A 13852-nucleotide genomic window follows, 5' to 3' on the forward strand; every position below is an offset into this window, starting at 1 on the left:
CCATTGGTTTTATGTAATATGCACTGTATCAATCCATCTCATCTGGGTTCTTCCTCTCCTACACTGTCCCTCTACCCTTCCAAGCATGATGCCCTTCTCCAAAGACTGGTCCCTCCTGTAAATATACAATATGCAAGATGGAGCTTCAAAATTCTTGTTTCCAAGTAACAGGTTGGTTTCACCCTCTCCTGGACAGACCTGTTTGTTTTCTTATCAGTCCATGGTATGTTCAATACTCTTCTCCAGCACCACAACTCAAAGGTATTGATTTTTCTTCTACCATCTTTAGTCATTATTCAACTTTCAGATGCATAGCAAATAATTGAAAAGACTATGGCTTGGGTCAGGTACACCTTAGTCTTTTAAATGACATTGTTGCTCTTTTATACTCTGGAGCAGCAGTCAATTTTCCCAGGGCAACTCATCTATTGACTTCTTGGCTGCTGGTACCATGCATGTTATTGTGGATCAAAGCAAGATTAAATCATTGAAAACTCCAGTCTTCTCACCAACTATCATAATATTGCCAGTGTTCCTGTGTTGTTGTTATTGTGTACCATAGATTTGGAATCAACCCATAGCTGACCCTCCAGCAGGTTTTCAGAGGCAGTTAATTGCACAGGGGGAGATTGCCTGTCTTTCCCTTGTGGAGCAGCTGGTGGCCTCAAGCCACATGCCTTTGGGATTGCAGCACAGCTTCTTGCCACCAGAGCTCCTACTGGTCCTGTAGGATTTTTGTTTTCTTGTTTTTAAGAGGCAATCCATAAGTGCTTCAAGTCCTCCTTCCTTTTAGCTAGCAAGATTGTGTCATCTGCATAAAGCAGTTTATTAATGAGTCTTCCTTTGACCCTGATACCACATTCTTCTTCTTCTTCTTTTTTTTTAAACTTGTACTGCCTTTTGATTAGGTATTTATTTAAAATAAGTCCCAATGGAGGATGTGAGTTTATGCTGCAGGCTTCTTTCCCTCTGTGACAGGTTTCTTTTCGATAGCTGCAGCCTTCTTTCCCGCTGCAGGCTTCTTGGGCTGCTGCTTCACATCAATAGCAGCTTTCTCTGCTCCTTTCTTCCCCACCACAGGCTTCATGCTTGGAGGAGCCCCCTTCTTATCCGATTTGGCCTCCAGTGCTTTAGTCCCTTACCCACCCAGAGTTTGTGGTTCCTGGCCTGGTGAAGAATGGTATTTCCGTGCATGGTCTTTGCATATAGATTAAGCTTCAACAGGATTCTCAGATTTTTCAGTGGGTTCTTCTTCAGGACTCCGTGATGAATCTTCTTGCGTGGTGCTCAGAGGGCCCTCTGGATCTCTGGGCTTCTCAAGATTCTGCTGAGGTCTGTATTCATCATCTTGTACACGGGAAGGTTGTAGTTGCTCTTGAGGGAAGCAGCTTTCCGCCAAGTGCCATGCAGCTCATCTAACTTTGGAAAAGCACTTTCAGTCCAAATGCAGACTCGGCCCACATGCCCACCAGGAGCAAGTTTCAAAATGTTCAATTTGCTTACATTAGCAGAATAACTCCAGGGATATTTCTGAAGGCCTTAATGGTGCCATTATCCTCATTATAGATAATGCATGGTCTCCTGCGCTGGATGCGACATCGATTTCTCATTTACCTTTGCCAGCTCTCATTTGCTGGGAAGCATAGACCTTTTTGATATCATTCCAGGCCTTAAGTTTCTTGGGAAGCAAGACAGCCTCCTTGGTCTTCTTATAGCCCTCAACTTTATCTTCGACCACCGAAGGAAGCTCAGGAACTTCCTCAATACGATGACCTTTGACATGACCAGCGCAGATGGCATAGCATTTCTGAGTTGTGTTCAATCTACAGTGCCAACGCTGCCAGATTTTGGTTGGTGCAAACATGCAGCCTCCATGACACATATTTCCAAAAGCACCTTGGCCAGAGAGATCAGTCCCCCTGCCTCTAACTCTGGGAATTCGAGCCACAGCTCTGCCAGTACCCCAAGATTCAGCATTGGTCTGATGACCTGCCAGTCCATTGACGGCATAGGGCTGCCTGTTGTTTTTGTCCAAGTTGCTGTGAAGGAAGTTCATGCTCTCCGACCGAATGGGAGCCTTGAACACAGCTGGCAGAGTAACATTTTTGCCAGATGATTCCCCCCTTTGCCGAGTACACTGGTATCAGTGGAAGAGCACACTCCACGTCATGATGGGGAGAGAAGGCTATGCTCCTGATGTCACATTCTTAAATCTCTTAGAATTGAGAAAATTATAGTTTGAGAAAGTTTCAAAAGAGATGAAAATTTACACGATTTATGCAAAACATCTAAATATATGTAATGTTCTTAAGGGAGTATCTCAAATCTAAAATACACCTTTATGAATTTAGCTAAAATTAATATTTAGCTAAATTTATTTCATTTTATAAATTAAACTAAAATTTGTTATATACCATTAAGTGCCACACAAGTGCACATGTGTGAGCTTCCCTCAACATATATGGACAGAGCACCCTTATCAGCTGGATATTGGTCCAACAGTGAGCTCAGATGATGCAACACTGCTCTGGGGAGTGCACAGTCGAAAGAAAGAAGTAGCATTAATCAAATGCTGAGAACATTTTGAGAATATAGTATTCTCCTCAATTAATAAGGAAACAAGAACTAAAAATAATAGGTAACTCTACAAAGATCCAAGACTTAAACAACAAATTAAAAATTGGAATACAGTTCTGTCTTCTTCCAAGATCCATATTACATCTACTACGATGCATTTTTGGCAAAAGAACATTTAATTCCTGTTCCTTGTTAACTAACTCCCCTTTTCCACCACCACTAAAGAGCTGGACTGTGGTCTTCATACAATGCTGTTGTTGTTACGCACCATTGAGTTGGAACCTCATCTTCCAGTAGTTTATCAGAGGTAGTAAACTGCCTGGGAGATTGCTCATCTTAATTCCACAGAACAGCTGGTGAATTCAAACCACATGCATTTGGATTGGCAGTGCAACTCTTCACCATTAAGCCACCAAATCTCCCCCTTATTCAATGTTGTTGTTAGGTACTTATGGATATAGTACAACTCATAGCAATTCTGAGAACAACAGATCTGAACCCTGTCTTATCATGTGTCATCTTCATCATTTCTGACACACTCATTGTGTCAATTCATCTGGTTGAGGATCTTCCTCTCTTTTGCAAACCCTCTACCTCTCCCAATACGCTGTCCCTTTCAAAGGAAGAGTCTTTTCTAACACATGCCTAAAGCATATGAGACAAAGCTTTGTCATCTCTGCCTCCAAGGAGCACTCTGGCTGCACTTTGTCCAAGACCTGTTTGTTCTTTTGGTAGTCCATGGGATATTCAGCACGCTCCTCCAACACCACAGCTCAAAGGCATCTGATCGACTGGATGCTTGGATGATTACGATTTGCTTGTTGTTGTTGTTCAGTGCCATTGGGTTGATACGACCCTTAGTGACTCTATGAACAACAAATCTGAACCTTGTCCTATCCTGTGACATCCTCACAATCTCCGACACACTCAAGCCCATTGATGCAGTGACTTTGTCAACTCACCTGACGAAAGGATTTCCTCTCATTTGCCATCCCTCCACTTTCCCAACCATGTTGTCCCAAAGCAGAGGCAAGGAAATACCTTTAACTAATATGTTTTGTGAGGTGTTTTTGTCTGTTTATTCAAATCCAAAAATAATTAAAAATTAGAGATTAAAGAAGAGTAAAGGCTTTAACACATGAATCAGCTATTTCTATATGCCTGGACACAATAAATAAAGCATTCTAAATACAAGTGTTTGGCCATGCAGTGTGCCTGTGTACAGTGATGAGAAGTTGCCCTGCTGATCCTATCACAGTAGTGCTAATTCACTAGCTGCTCCACAGGAGAAAGCTGGGCAATAACTTCCCATGCTATTTACAACGACCTCTAAAATCCCAGTGGAGAATCAGCTATGAGTCTGTTCCAACTCTACAGTACATAACAACAACATCATATAATTTAAAAGTAGCCCTGTTGGCACAGGAGTTAGGTTCTCAGTTGCTAACCAAAAGATTGGCAGTTTGAACCCATTGGCTGTTCCACAGGAGAAAAATTTGGAAGTGCGCTTCTGTATAGATGACTGTTTTTAACAGTCAAAGTAAGCTCTGACTCATAGCAATCCTGTGTACAACAAACTGGACCCCTGCCCAGTGTTGTGCCATTCTTTATGCTTAAGTCCACTGTTACAGTTACGACATCATATAATTTCTCTTCCACTCTCTGCTTTCCCCAGCATGTTGTCTTCTCTAAAGACTGGCCCTCCTAAGTATATACCAAGTGTAAAGGAGATGAAGTCTCACCATCTTTGCTTCCAAGAAGGATTCTCTTTGCATGTCTTCCAAGACAACTCTATTCGTTCTCTTAGCAGTCCATGGCACACAATATTCTTCTCAAACACCACAATTCAAAGGCTCTCAGTTTTTCTTCAGTCTTCCTTAATTACTGTCCATTTTCATGTTTATATAAAGCAATTGATTACTATGGCCTTAGTCTTTAAAGTGACTTCCTCTGTATCATATCTAAGAGGTAGACTTATCTATTGCAATATTTTTGTTGTGTACTGTAGGGTCGGAACTGACCCACAGCTACCCTCTGTTGGGTTTACAGAGGCAGTATATTGCACGGGAGTAGACTGCCCATCCTTCTCCCATGGAACAGCTGGCAGCCTCAAACTGTACCTTCAGGATTGCAGCACAACTTTGTGGCACTAGGCCACCAGAGCTCCTTGCAACATGTTGCTGGATTGCTTGTCTGCTGCTTCTGTGGGTGTTGATTGTAGATTCATGTGAAATGAAATCCGTCACAGGTTTAATCATTTCACCATTTAGCATGATTTATTTATTGCTCAGTTGTGAGGGCTTTTATCTTCTTCATAAGCCATGGCTAAGGTGTAAGACTAAAGGCTATAGTCTAAGATTTTCACTGAGTGTTTCAGGTCCTCTTCACTTTCATCAAGGAAGATTGTGTCATCTTCATATAGTAGGTTGTGGTTAAGTCCTGATATCATATTCTTTTTCTTGGATTCTTTGCTCAGCATATATTCAATAGGCATAGTGAAAGGATACAACACTGACACCCAGCTTTTCTGATTTTGAATCATGCAACATCATCCCCTTGTTTTGTTCGAATGCCTGTTTCTTGGTCTATGGAGATGTTCCACATAAACACAATTAAGTGTTCTGTAATTCCCATTCTTCTCAATGCTATCAACAATTTACTATGATCCAAAAAGGTTAATGCTTTAGAATCCATTAGATTCTCCATGGGGGGAAAAAAGATGGAAAAAAATCTCCCATACTGTGTACTATCTCTCAGGTTCTGCTGGAGGGTTAGCAATGAGTTGATTCTGACTTGAAAGTACATAGCAACAAAGGGAACACTGCATGGTTCAAAATTGGAAAGGGCGTACGCCAGGGATGCATCCTATCTCCATACCTTTGCAGCCTATATGCAGAACAGATTATCCAGGAGGCTGGGCTCTATGAGGAGAAATGTGGGGTCAAGATTGGTGGATGATTTATCAACAACCTGCGTTATGCGGATGACACAACCCTGCTTGCTGAAACTGAAGAGGACCTGAAGCACCTGCTGCAGAGTGTCAAGGACTGCAGCCTACAATATGGATTGAGGCTCAATGTCAAGAAGACAGAGATTCTCACCACTGGACCAATTGGCAACATCAGGATGGATGGTGAAGAGATTGAGATTGTCTACAGCTTTAGTTTGCTTGGCTCCACAGTCAACAGTCTTGGCACCAGCAGCCAGGAAATTAAAAGGCGCATTGCCATGGGAAAGTCTGCTGTTAGGGACCTCTCCAAAGTACTGAAGAGCAATGGTGTCTCTCTGGAGACTAAGGTATGTCTGATACAGGCTATGGTCTTCACAATCACCTGTTATGCATCAGAGAGTCGGACAATGATCAAGGAGGATAGAAGGAGAATTGATGACTTTGAGCTGTGGTGCTGGAGAAGAGTATTGAGAATACCATGGACTGCTAGGAAAACAAACAGATTTGTCCTGGAAAGGGTTAAACTGGGTGGCTCCTTGGAGGCAAGGATTCTGAGGCTCCGTCTAACATACTTTGGACATGTTGCCAGGAGGGACGGGTCCTTGGAGAGGGACATCATGCTTGGGAGGGTGGAGGGACGGCGCAGGAGAGGAAGGCCCTCTATGAGGTGGATTGATTCAGTGACTGGGATAATCAGGATGGGAGTGTCAGAGACAGTGCGATTGGCACAGGACAGAGCGGAGTTTAGGGCTGTTGTACATAGGGTCGCTATGAGTCGCAAGCGACTCGACTGCACATAACAACAACAATAACTAAAAAATCTACTGCTGCTTATTTATTTCCAAATAATAGTGATGCTCCACTGGATTTTCAAGGCTGTAAATCTTTATGGGAAGATACTCTCTACCTTTCTGCTAAAGAGTGACTGGTGGATGCCAACCATAGACCTTTAAGTTAGAAGACCAACATGTCAAGTATTATATCACCAGGACACCTTAAAAATACACTATTATCTTCATAAATAACCATTCTCTTTATCAGGAGACTGGAAGGTCTGGATTGTTCCCGATCTTCATTATTGTTATTATTGTTAGGCACCATTGAATATGACTCATATGGACTCTATGGACAGTGAATTCATCCTATTCAGTGCCATCTTCATACTTCCTGACACACTAAAGCCCATTACAACAGTTACTTTGTCATTGTTTTTCCTCATTTCAACTAAGTTTCAATCAGGGCTCTATCACTGTACTACTATAACTATTTGTGTTCCTCTACTGTTCATAGGTTTTTCAAAGGCCTCTTATTTAAGAATTGGATGGCCAATCCTGCTTCCTATTCTTAGTCTGGGAGCTCTACTAAAATATGTACATGATAGGTAACCCTTATGGCATATTATATATCACTGGCACAGTCTTCAGCGTCACGGTAACCAACAAGTAATCTCAGTACAGCAAACTGACAGACAAGTGCTGTAGCAATTAGGATAATGTTCTCCTCAAGTACAACAAAATTTCACTATAGCCCTTTTAATCAAAGAATCTATTAAAAAAATCCTGATCAAAAGGAAAGTAAGAGAATTGAACTTTAAATTCTCATAGAATGCAGACTTTATGCATTCATGGAGACTGATTCAGCTCTTGAAACTATTGCACCGAGAAAATCTTTACATCTTAAGCAAAAGCATCCCCCTAAAGTTTTTGAACAAAATACTAGTTTAGCTTAACTTAATTAATAAAGAAATGCTGTCTTGTGTATGGGGTTCTTTTAAAATCTATCTGTATGGGGTCAGATTAACAACAGCAACTGGAGAGATTAGTTGGGAAATTTAATGTGAGCCATAAATTTGTGTTAATGGGAAAGGAATATCTCAGTAAAGGAGGGTAAAAATAGTTATGCAATGTGAAAAATACAATGAAATGGAACTGTGCATGTAGAAATTATTGAATTAGTGCATAATCCACTGTATCTATTTATCTATCGATCTATTGATCACTTCAACATCAACAATAGAAATAAAGGCAATAAATCAATTACATGAATTATATTGTACATAATCATATAGACTAGTAACAGAAACAATAGTCTTTGTTGGGAAAGTGTGTGAAGGTCATTTAGACCCACTGGGAAATGTTCTAATTATTTCAAGTCACATTGTTGTTGTTGTTATGGACCATTGAGTTACTTGCAACTCATAGCATTCCTGTGTACAACACCTCTGAACCCTGCTCTATCTTTAGCCAACTTCATTGTTTCTGACACAACTACCCCCATAATTCTAGTTACTGAGTCAATCTTTCTCATCTAGGGTCTTCCTCTCTTGCGCTGTCCCCCCACCATTCAAAGTATGCCCAAAGCATATTAGATGGAGTTTCAGAATCCTTTCCTCCAAGGAGTAGCCTGATGTCACCCTCTCCAGAATGAACCTGTTTGTTCTCCTAGCAGTCCATGGCATGTATATTCAATACTCTGCTCCAGCATCACAGCTCAAAGGCATCAATTCTCCTTCTATCATTCCTAGTCATTGCCCAGCTCTCTGATGCATAACAAGTAATTGCAAATACTATGGCCTGGATCAGGCATACCTAAGTCTCCAGACTGACATCATTGCTCTTCAGTACTTTGGAGAATTCTCTGACAGCAAACTTTCCCAATGCAATTCGCCTTTTAATTTCCTGGCTGCTGGTCTCAAGAGTGTTGATTGTGGAGCCAAGCAAACTAAAACTGTTAACAATCTCAATCTCTTCACTATCTATCATGATGCTGCCACTCAGTCGAGTGGTGAGAATCTGTTTTCTTGATGTTGAGCTTCAATCCATATTGAATAGAGAAAGCCAATTTAGTTAAAGTCCACTCAAAGAGCCAATGGTTAACCTGGAGTTTTAACAGGCCCATATTCTGCTTTACATTCCACATATATGAAAAAAAAAAAAAGAATCTCAATAGTTACACTAATTATTGTTCTTTTTTTATACAGGTTTCTGACTTCAATAAAAAATTAATTTTGTTTTGCCGTTTGGTGTTTCTGATGCTCCTGTTCTGAGAGGGAGCCCCAAGTGTCATACGTCTTATAATCCGCCACACCTTCAGTGTATGTCCCAATCAAAAGGATGTACTTTGAAGAGAATGCTCATTTGGCATACCTTTTGGATATTTTTGTTTATAACAATTTTCCTTTAAATAAATCTCAGCTGAAAATGAAATGGGAAATTGTACATTTTATATATTTGTCTGGTTTTTTTTGTCTTTAAAAAAATGTTGATGACTTAATAGTTTTTATCATGAATGGGTCACAGTGCTAGTGTGTTTATTTTCCTTGGAGATGCTGTCATTTGGACCCATGGACTGTCCTGAGGGCTTCTTTCTGTGAGTAGCTACAGTTGTGTGTACAAAATATGAAAGTGTATTTTTTTTTCTACCCTGAGAAAAAGGGTCCACTAATTTAATCACATTGATAAAGACAGCTGGAGATAAGATAGAGCTGGCTTCCTGGTCTCTAATTTCTACCTATTGCCTGTAAGCTCATAATCTTGATCCCTTGCTCCTTCCCATATTTGGCTGTAGCTGTGCTTATTTATGGATTCCTAATCACTACCACTCAGAAATATACACCAGTTGCCTCTGAAAAGCCTGCAGAAGCTATAGAAGACTACACATTAAAGTGCTTGGACTTTGGCTTCTTTGCTCCTTTGTTTATGCCATGCATATATTTATTTGGGGCTTTTTGGTTGTTGCAGTTCAACAGGATTAATAAGGCAAGTTTGAATTCAACCTTGCAGCATGACTTGATATAAAATTAGTGAAGTCAAATGCCCCTCCCCCAATACATTTTTCATGAGTTTTACTTTTACAGGACCACAAAGGCAATGGGATCTTTCTGATGGAGTTCCACTATCGCTTACTATCACTGAGAAATCCCCAAATCTCCACTTGTTCACTGGGGCATAGAGGGGAACCCCCCTGAGGATTTCCCTGCTCTTCCTCCAGGTGTCAGTACAGGCTTACACATCTCTTTCCCTCCCTGCCCCCTCCCTGTCCATTCATAAAGTAGAGGGTGATTTGTGTGTGATCTGCCTTACTGTGATGCTAGGGGGGGACGGCCATCTTTGCTTGTCTCTATACTAGATTTGTTTTTCTAATTTCTTTTTACTTGAAGGTTTACCAGCTGCTTTATTACCAGAGCGAGGCTTCCTTGCAGTCTCTTTTCTTTTTCCTCTCCCCCCCTCTGCTCCCCTCCTTTTTGTTCCTAGAGACAATCAGTGTCTCTGGTCCCAGCTGCCACTGCTGATTTTTCATTACAGTTTAATTTAAAACTGGGATTGGAATGGAAATGTCTTTTTGCCATTTGGGGTTTGCGAGGCCTGTGGTTTTATTGCCAAAGGCACAAATGTTAGTTACTACTGTTTTTCCAGAGTTTGCTGGGGAGGGTAAGAAGGTGTTTGAGGGTGGGAGGGGAAAAAAGACAGGGTGACCAGACAGAAGTGGGAGGGAAAGTTGAGGGGAAAATCCCTTTCGGAAAGCAACGCTATTCTGCGAATTGTTTTGTTTGAGGTTTTGAAGAATACGAACTGGGTCAGGAGGAGGAGAAGAAAACAGTGTTTTTCAAAATGCATGTCTGTGCAGGTCAAATATTTGTCAGCAGTATGAGAGAGAAGACTGAGTGAGAGATGATTACACACACACACACACACATACACTTTAAGATTAGCTTCTCTAGAGAAGAGGATTTATTTTCAAGCCATAGTAACCTCTTCAGCAATCTACTTGGCCATAGTTTTAAATGGGAGCATCCAAGGACGGACTAGACTGAATCAAATCTTAGAGGGAATAATTTATACGTTTATGTACTTTCACTGACAAGGAGATATTTGGCATATTTCTGTAGTGGCTTCTGTTTTGTGGTTTTTTTTTTTCCTCTTTTGCACTCTTGGGCTCACGTCCTAGGGTTTATTTACGAGCCTGCTCCCAACCATAGAAACCCAGTCCAGCTACACAATTAATGTTTCCTATAATCTCTTAGAAGGCTCTTCTTGACTTACTGTTTTGATCAGTTTAAACCCAACAATCCCTTAAAATTGATTACATTTTTACTATCTGTGCAAAATGAAAGAGGAAGGACATTCTTCTCCCAAAAGTAATCCTGAAGGAAGAGAAAGAGAGAAACTGAGTTTGCTCGCCTGGATTTAAATATTTAGAACTGACACTGGAAGCTGTTGTTTCCAGGTTTCAGGAGAAAGCCAGAGCAGCCAGGATATCTTATTTGTCATGCTAAAAACAATTACTGTCTCCCCTCCCAGCAAGAATCCTGTTCATCCTAGATACACCAGTTTCAGATGTCAAACTGAATGCTCCATTATCTCTACAGATCACGCTGACTCCTCACACATTGAACGTTTCAACCTTCTCTCCTACTGGCCTCTGGCAGCTGAGGAAACTGCAGATCTGTCTGGGGGAGACACATCTCCCTGTCAGGGAGCAGCTTGGAGACTTAAAGGCATTTTGTGAGGTGTATGTTCCGTGCACTTTTACTTATTTGTAACATTTCATCCCAAGCACGCATTCTTGGCCTAATCTTTCAGCCAAATTCCCTCTCCCTCTGCTTCACTCATCCACACCTCCCCTACTTGTCTGGTGTGATCTGTTTTCACATGGGGGGGCGGGGGGGAATGGCTCAGGCATCTGCAACCTTATTCCACAAATTTCCCAGATTGTTGGGGTTGTCTTTGCTGTTCACACCGACATTCTAGTAGTTGGAATTTCCTCACAGAAGCTATTCCACTAAGACAAGTGGAGATATTCCTCCTCTGAAGTTCAGAGTTCATGACACACAAAGTGGGGGGGGGGGAAGCAGTAACCCTGGAAACCATGTTAACCCTATCAGCTACCCTCCCCCCACTCCAACAACAACAACAGTAACAACATCAAACTTTGCCCCCACCCTGTGTCTAATGTGGTTATGCTAGTGTGTCCACAGCCACCAGGCCGGGAAACGCGAGTGTTGTTAAACTGCCCAAACGACTCTGAAATATGTGCAGAGGAAATGCCTTCCCTGACTGCTGGATGAGATTTGAAACTTCAAAAAGCTGACTGACATTTGAAGAAAAGTTATTTTTGCACATATGCAATTTTCCTGGATGAAGAGAGTTCCTCCTATCATGTTTGGTGGGACATTCCTCTGTTTAAAGATGAATGTTCATGCTAAAGACACTGGCTCTCAAGGCTCGTCTGCTTGTCACGTGAGGAATCAGTGTTCTGGGATGCCACATGTTGCAGTCGCCTCCTCACAAGGCAAATAATAGCTGCTACATTGTGTTTGCCTATTTACGGAAGTGAATGCCAGAGATCTCTGGATTGAGGATTAGTTGTCCTACCTGATGGGAAAAAAATGGGGTTTTGATCTTGTTTTGTGCTTACAGGAATCTCCTCAGAAAACTCTTAGAAAAATCTCATAAACCTAGCTTAGTGCCCACATATGGGATCCATTAACTCTTCATTTCTGCTTGTTCTTAGCAAATTTTTGTCTGGTGACAACACACAACCGTGGGGTGTTTTTGTTTTCCTTCACACCACAGAGAACTCTGTTGACTTGCTTTAGTTTTGTGAAAATATTTAGCCAAATGCATGCTGTGGTTGGAGGGAAACAACTAAGTGCAACTGAGACGTGGTGGAACATTTGTCTTGTAAGGAAACACAGCGACATATTTTTCTTCTTCAGATTTCAGGGAGATTCCAGAGTTCTAATGTTCTGAGAAGAACTTTCTTTTGGTGAAGAAACTGAGAAAGAAAACTGGGCTCATTCTCTATCTTACTTTTAGTCTTAATGGTAAATTTGGGTAGTTGGCTAGGTCTAAATTTTTGTTTCCTAAATACAGAACAAAACAGTAATTTATCCTTTCTGAGATGTATCAATGTTCTTAGATTAAAAGTTACTAAATTATTACCTCAGAATAATATTTGGAACTGGACTTATTCCTATGTGACAAAGGACAGATTTGAAGATGTTAACTCAAAGAAAGAAGATAAACTGGAAAATCTAGAAGAAAATTAGCTTTTTCTTCTTAAAAAGTAATTAATAAACTAAATACAATAATCAGTGCTTTCACCCACAGCCAGCACCAGGGGAGTTCAAACATTGCCTTTGAAGTGGACCCCAGTAGGGAGGACCCCACTGTTCAGGCTCCTTTATAGTGGTAATATACTGTCTGGAAAAAACAGATGCCAAGAAATTGCGCAGATTGTATCTCTAAGCATCTGAAACCCTAAAACTTCAGGGGGCCAATGAAGGTCCTAGCCTTTTGATTTCCCCACCCCTCCGAAGTTAAAAAAAAAAATAAAAAGAGGCCGCAAGGATTAAATTGAAATAGGCACTTCATTTCTTTCCTTCATTTCTCCCTTCACCTCAGGAGACCTACGTTAAATTCCACTTAGATCACAGCTAGATGTGGGTTTGATGGTCTCAAACCACCTTTTAACTGTATGTTCATCCTCTAAATAGATGATGAATAAAGATGTCAAACTTCATCCATATAATATTCTGACACATAAGGCTCTGTCTGTGAAAGGGAAGCCCAAGTGAAGGTAAGCTACAAGGGATTGTACAGAAAGGAGAAATGCGAGATACCACAATGAATTTATACACAAAAACAAGGAGTGTGGCATGAGCCGCTAATTGGCAGGACTTCCCTTGTCAAGGCTGTTCTGAATGAAGGTTTGCAGGAGAGTTACTGAGTTGGTAAAGTATGAATAAGTACCATGTGTATGTCTTTCCTAAAGCCATCCATTTCAAACTTTGTGTTCAAATGGTTTTTAACTAGTGCAAACATAGCAAGGACTATGCTCAGAGCAAAGTGTCTTAAAACTAGATTAAGCTATTTGTGTTACAAGTTAAAATGCATAGTAACTGATTTGGGGATTATATGATTAAGATTTATGCCTTTATCTGTGTCCTAAATAGGCACATAACCAAATATAACAACCGGAAAGCAAGGGATATACTGCCAAATATTGATAATTCCTTCCCTGGCATACTCATGGCTATTTTTAGTTTGTTAATGTAAAAAGCCAGTGAGATGAAAAGTGAAGTGATCTGTTTCCAGAAGCAAAACCAGTCGAATCTTCATTAATAATTCCTTGTAGAACGCTCCATGGGCCTTTATCTGACAGCCTGACAAGCCGAACTAAACAACAGAGACTATAGGAATGTAAAAGACATAATCTTAACACCAAACCTTCTGAAGATTTGGCTGTCATTTTACATTAAAGGTGAGGGGTGGGGGTAAAAACCTCTATGGAAACAGAGCGAGCTTGCAACGTGATTATAGT

General features: G+C 40.9%; 1 pseudogene; it reads right to left on the reverse strand.

Moving 5' to 3' along the window:
- Positions 1 to 946: 946 nt before the first annotated feature.
- Positions 947 to 3589, reverse strand: LOC102865814 (annotated as a pseudogene).
- Positions 3590 to 13852: the final 10263 nt, after the last annotated feature.

The sequence above is a fragment of the Elephantulus edwardii genome, unplaced genomic scaffold, assembly GCF_000299155.1.
Source record: "Elephantulus edwardii isolate Elephantulus edwardi_28Jun2011 unplaced genomic scaffold, EleEdw1.0 scaffold00075, whole genome shotgun sequence".
In the NCBI taxonomy this organism is placed as follows: Eukaryota; Metazoa; Chordata; class Mammalia; order Macroscelidea; family Macroscelididae; genus Elephantulus; species Elephantulus edwardii.